The 6,928-nt window shown below is 38.6% G+C and overlaps 1 non-coding gene across 1 annotated transcript; it reads left to right on the top strand.

Moving 5' to 3' along the window:
* Positions 1 to 1,210: 1,210 nt before the first annotated feature.
* On the top strand, positions 1,211 to 1,329 carry LOC145415489 (5S ribosomal RNA). The gene has a single exon (XR_013900089.1). It is a non-coding gene; the product is annotated as a 5S ribosomal RNA (ribosomal RNA).
* The last annotated feature ends 5,599 nt before the right edge of the window (positions 1,330 to 6,928 follow it).

Genomic DNA, 6,928 nt, shown 5'->3' on the forward strand with positions numbered 1-6,928 from the left:
CCTTTTCCCTCTATGAGATTTTAATGACTTCAAGTGTATAGAATCAAAATTCCTATAGGGCATTGTTGGTATAAATAATTATACTTTATTGAGTAGGCGAAGCTAGTGACATTTTGTTATCCTACTTCTGTATTCGATCCCTCTAATGTTAATGAAATTAATGAAGGAAATAAATAAGGAAAATTACAATATGGTTATGATACTGTGGTAACTTACCAGACATAACAGATGACTTAATATGTTTAACAGAAATAGAGGCACAGCTGCGATATGTTATTGCCAAACGCCGAACTTCCTCGGCACCAAAATTCAGATGGAGTCGCAGGAGGAGGCGGGATGGTTCTTTTCAAACTAATTTTGATTCAGTTAGCAAATTCTAGTGCTTCCTTTGTCAAACAGAAGTGAATTCAAAGTAAAAGTAAATAACACGATACTGTTTCGTGGTAAGGCTCATTATTCTATCAGTAGGAAGAATATTTATCTCAGCAAATCAGCAACGAGTAGAGCTGGAAGTGGGTGGGGCATCAGAAGGGGGCGGGGCACAAGAGAATCAGACTAAAGCGACCAGTATAGTTAGTGCATACAAACGGTTCAACTGCTTCATCTCTGACTCATCACGTCTACCCACAACTTCACTCAGTCCGGTACTTAATGTGTTTACACAAGGTCTCGTCAGCTGGCTCGACCATAGTTGACCCCCCCCCCCCAGTCTCCCACAAGTTCGGACTTACCATCTTACTCTTGCGCCACCAGAGTTGATGTGTGGTGTCTTTGTTGGGTGAGAGTCAGGGTGTCTTTTACCCTATAGTGGAAAGCAAGGGATTTAGGTTACTTTCGTCATCGTGTTGGCTCTGGAGTTTATTCTTCTATCCCAAAGATTGATTCCAGTTGTGACCAGAGACTATACTTTAGTGAATAAGTTTTCTTTTTTCTGTATAAAGTTTCATATCAATTGATTAACATTTGTATTAATATTTTTATGTACAACTGATGTTATTTTCTTTTGGATTAATTAATTAATTAGTAAGTTTATTATATCTGGTAAAGTTTATTACAAAATAATTTACTTTAATGTGTTTTAAGTAAAATTTAGATTAAGTGATTTGGATTAAGTTAACTTATTTGAATTAAATTCAATTGAAATGTTAAGTTACTTGGATTAAGTTATTTGGCTTAATTAAATTGGATTAAGTATATTTAAGTGGATTAAGCCAACGGCCATACCACGTTGAGTACACCGCTTCCCGTTCGATCAGCGAAGTTAAGCAACGTTGGGTCTGGTTAGTACTTGGATGGGTGACCGCCTGGGAACACCAGATTTTGTTGGCTTAACGTTCTCCCTACGTGTCGAGTGGGGTTGGTGGAGGATTAGTGCCCCTCCCTGTAAAACAATTAACTCTAAGCCCTTGGCCACCCCGTTTGGGATACATGGCGTCTGGCAATGAATGAATGAAGTTTATTTTAAATAAATATTTAATTTTAAGTTAATAAATACTGTTCAGTATTATCCTCACTCATCTTTGATAGTGGTCTTAGTTTAGTAGGTTAACGTGATTCTTAAGGTACATATAAGAACAGTTAAAGAAAAGTAGAATGAATTAAAAAAGATAAGAGAAATAAAAACCTAAAATAACTTCGAAAAAAGTAAGACTAAAAAGTATTTTGGTTATCTTGAAAAGATTTATTCTCATCCATATAACTCTGTGTTTGGGTCTATGGTCCTTATACCCCTAAGTTAATGGGATCTTCCAGTCAATGATTAAGTTGTTATTCACCTCAGTTGTAACTATATATATACTGTACGTATGTATGTATGTATGTATGTATGTATGTATCTATCTATCTATCCACACACACACACACACACACACACACACACACAGGCGGTGGCTGAATCGGTAGAGAAGCGGCCTGCAGTCCTAATGGACCCACGTTCGAATCCTGGCTGGGGCAGGGAACAGTTTAAGTATTTGAATTTCATAAAAGCAGACTTTCCTGATCTACCAGATGACCCGCCGACATGTAATAGTACCCCTGCTAATACCAATACACCAGTCCTGTATGAGACAGCCTTAGCATGTATTCAATATGGACGGTGGGTGTTAGCGCCGAAGTGGTGACATGTAGAGAGGTGTATGGTATGTAGGAGGACTACTGGGCCTTGAGAGCAGGCTGTGAAACCTATGCCCAGAGTCGTACACATTAAAAAAAAAAAAAAAAATCAGAGACCAGGTCATTAAACAAACTTAAATCCATGAAGATCTATGTATAAAATTTAAGAAGCCTCACAGGAAATTACAAACTTGATACCTTAATGACTAAATAATTAAACGTTGGTTGGGATATTATAGGTCTGACTGAGATCTGATGAAAAGAGGACAAATTAATTCAGTTCCAAGGCAGCAATCACCAATATTACTACAGAGGACAGCAAAATGAAAGAGATAGTGGTGAAATTATAAAGAATAGAAATCTTGTACTGTTAATTCAGCAGTTTATAATTATGAAAGAATAGCAAGGATTGTAATCATACTGAGCAAAAGATTCACCCTGAAAGTAATACAAACATACGCAGTGACTTGTCAAAACTCAGAGGAAGAAATACGCTTTGATGAAATATCCCATATTATGGAAGACTTCAATGCAAAAGTTGGCAAGTCGAAAAATGGTGAAGCACATATGGGAATATTTGGAGTGGAGGAAAGGAATGAGGGGTGAAATATTAGTAAATTTTGCTTAAATGTATGACATGAGAATGATTAACACATTCTTTCACACACGAACAGGGAGAAAATAGGGTTTGTGAGGTCCTACTTGAGAAACAAAGAATAAAATTGACTTCATTATTGCAGATAAGAATAACACGACTATAAATGTCACAGTCCTCAACTAAGTAAATAAAGGACGTGGCCATGGAATGTTAAGCTCTATAGCCTGCTTCAATTTCAGAAGTGACAGAAAGAAGCTGATTAAAAATTAAATCAGATGCCCAATAAAAGTAAGCAAAAACAAAACAACCATTCACTTAGAAATAATGTAAGAGGCTCTAAGTTAATTTGAGTGAGACACTGATGATTTGAACGATAGACTAACAAAAGTGCCAAGAGATTCAGAGGAGGTGGTAGGGAGGTGGTAGATCCAATGCCAACAAGTATTCAAAAATGACCCTCGAGCTCATCAATAGAGGAAAGGAACTAAAAGTAACAACAAAGAAAGATGGAATTAAATAAGCTTATCAACAGGAGACAGAGATAAGAAAATGGAAAGAGAAACATGGGTCAGGTCAAAGAAATCATCATTAAAACAAAAAAAAAAGTCTGAAACAGGTCTGAAGAAAAATGACACCAGGAATGCTACAGATTAGGAATATATCACTGAAAGACAAAAATGGCGAAGTCATTAAATGTACAAATAAGACGGTGAAGAGAGGTAAAGAATTTTACAAAGAACTATATGAATAAATCTATCTGTCTATCTATTGCCAGACGCCTCAATCCCGTTCGGGGTGGCTCCAAACAAATCGCCTCCATGTCGCCCAGTCCCCTGCCATTTCACTGCCCTGCTCCCAACTCACAGCTCTCTCTCTCATATACCTCTCCACCCCATCCCTCCATCTCATCCTCGGCCTCCCCCTCCCTCTCCCCGGCTCCACATCACTCACATACACTCTCTTCGTCAGTTTTTCACCCTCCATCCTCTCCACATGGCCAAACCACCTCAGTGTATTCCTCCTAACGCTTCCTATCACATCCACATCCACATCACAACGCTCCTTTATATCCTTATTTGTCATCCGGTCTCTCCATGTGACTCCACAGGCTCCTCTTAAATAACTCATTTCCACTGCTCCCACTCTAGCCTTGTGTCGTTCCAACAACGCCCAAGCTTCACTTCCATACGTTAGAGATGGTATCACAATACTGTCATGTAGTAACTTTTTCACTTCCATGCACACTTCCCTGTTTCTTATCACTGCTTTCAAGGAACCAGCAACCTTTCTACCCTGCTGTACCCTATCAAGCACTTCACCCTCCAAATTTCCATCCTTACTCAACACACTACCCAAGTACTTAAACGTACTCACATTTTCCAATTACTCACCGTCCAACCTCGCTGTACATTCACTGACATCACCTCTCTCAAAGACCATCACTTTACTCTTCCCTACATTCACCTTTAGATTCAGTTTCTTACACACTCTCCCAAACTCATCCACCAAGCCTTGCAGCTCCCCTTCGTCCTCACTCAACAACACAGTATCATCTGCAAACAACAATACAGGGAGTTTCCAAATACTACCCTATCTCACCAGGGCCACTCCAACATCCACTAACCTACCTTGTACCTCTTTTATTACCCCACCCATGTACAGATTGAACAATCATGGAGACATGACACATCCCTGTTTCAACCCAGCCTTCAAAGAGAAAAATTTACTCAGTTCACTATCCACACGCACTGCAGCCTTAGCACCATCATACATACTCTTCACAGCATTCAACAACTTCCCATCTACTCCATATATTCTTAAATCTTTCCGCAATCCTTGTCTATCCATCCTGTCATATACTTTCTCCAAATCCATGAAAGCCACATACAGCTTCTTTCCCTTCTCAAGAAGCTTTTCCACTAAAGATCTAAGAATGAATATCTGATCTACACAACCTCTTCCCTTCCTAAAGCCTCCCTGTTCTTCTCCAACTAATTCTTCTGTTCTTTCTCTAACTCTGTCAATAAGTATCCTACCATACACTTTTTCTATTATACTAAGAAGAATAATGCTCCTATGATTACCATACACTTCTTTTTCCCTTTTTCCTTTGTACAAAAGAATAATTATACCTGACTTCCAATCCTCCGGGACTCTACCTTCGTCGCAGGCCAATCTGCACATCTTCCACATCCATTCTACTACTATCTCTCCTTCATGCTTCAGCATTTCACCACACACTTCATCAATTCCTGGGGCTTTCCCCAATTTAACATTCTTCATTGCTTCCACAACTTCTATCCTATTGATTTCTTCCTGTCTTCTCACTTCCCTCCTCCCAGCCATTCCCCAGCCACTTATACTCCCATTACTTCCATCCTCTATGTTCGACAATTCCTTAAAGTGTTCTCCCCATCTGCTCACTTTTTCTCCCTTCTCCACTAGTAATCTACCATTTTTATCTTTCGCTTCCCTGATAACTTCACTTCCACCCTGTCTTATTCTCTTCACCTCTTTCCAGAACATTTTCTTACAGTCCCTCCACTTGACACTCAAATTCCTTCCAAATTCCTCATCCACTTTCTTCTTACTCTTTCTTACTAATCTTTTCACCTCTTTCTTTCTACATATAACACTCTCTTCCGCCTCTCAACTTCTTCCATGCCCCTATTTCTAATCCATTCATTGTATGCTTTCTTCTTTTGTGCCACAGCCTGTCTCACCTGTTCATTCCACCACGCTGTTCCTTGCACCTCCCTCCGTCTTCTCTTCATCCCACACACCACATCACATGCTGCACATATTTCTTCTGTGAATATCCTGCACACACCTTCCACGTCCCCCATCTGCTTCAGTTCATATTTGCCCTATCATTCCTCCACTTCTCTCTTATATTCTGCCTTTTTCTCATCCTCTTGTAACCTTTCCACTCTCCTTGCAAATACTCCTTCTTCCCGTCCTTCCCTTCTTGTATTTCTCCATCTTATTTGGATCTTGATTCTGACCGCCACCAAGTAGTGGTCAGAAATTCCACTCCCCCAACCTCTATAAGCTCTTACATCAAAGACAATAATACCAAAGGAAACTTGTCAGTTGACATAAGTGAAATACATGAGGTAATTCTACACAAAGAAAAAAAAAAAATCTCTAAAATATATGAAAAGATGGCAGGCCCAAGGAGAAGATGGAATAAGAGAAGATTTACTGTAGAAGTAAGACGCACCCACTTATTTACTGAGTGCATAAAGAAGAAAATTTCCCAAACATGGTGTAATGCAATAGTTAATTTGCTTTACAAAAGATCTTAGTAACTATCGACACAGTAATTTATTGTGAGTAATTTACAAACTCTACTGTAAAGTCCTTACAGACAGAATAACAACAAATCTGGAAGATAACCAACCTGGTGAACAAGCAGGGTTCCTAAGCAGGTATTCTACAACTGATCATTCTCACACAATGTCTGGATACAGAGCAATATCTTCTACTGCCCATACCTTACCTGTACCTATACCCAACCTACATACACAGTACTCCTAATTTTGACTGTTCTGCGGTGTTTCGGCTGTTTTTATATATCAAAACACGCATTGCAATATGCAATATAATCATAAACACTAAAAAATATTTCATAAACAACAACAACAACAACAACAACAAACTACCAATATGCACAGTGCCCCTCCTAATTCTGGCAGTGTTCTGCGGCCTTTTGGCTCTTCTTAGACATAAAAAAACACATTGGAATATGCAAAATAATCCTAAACACTAGGAAAACAATGCATAAACACCAACCAAAAAAATAAAAAATAAAGATACTACACAAATCCCTACCAATGTGTACAGTACCCCTCCTAATTTTGGAAGTGTTCTTGTAGTGCCATAATTTTAAGCAGAGTATGAGTTAGTATAAGCTACTATTGTAAATGTAATCTTAAGCTTGGGTATTGTTGTAAATATAGTTTGTGCAGTTCATGTTTAGCCATTAAGTCCTATATTTAAGTTTAGTCTTAGTTGATATTCATAATGTGAGCATGTTTCTGATATTGATAGTACTAGGTTGAGTATTGGTACGAATATGATTAACCTTATACATATGAACCAGCCGTTTTCAACAAAGGCATATAACTGCGGAAGTTTTAGTAGGGATTAACAATTGCAAAGTTTCCTTCATACTCTGATCTAGAGATTTACATGTCTATGTTATCAGTGTTCCCC

The sequence above is a fragment of the Coenobita brevimanus genome, chromosome 102 (assembly GCF_032717465.1).
Source record: "Coenobita brevimanus isolate Jiangsu-jjx chromosome 102, ASM3271746v2, whole genome shotgun sequence".
Taxonomy (NCBI): Eukaryota; Metazoa; Arthropoda; class Malacostraca; order Decapoda; family Coenobitidae; genus Coenobita; species Coenobita brevimanus.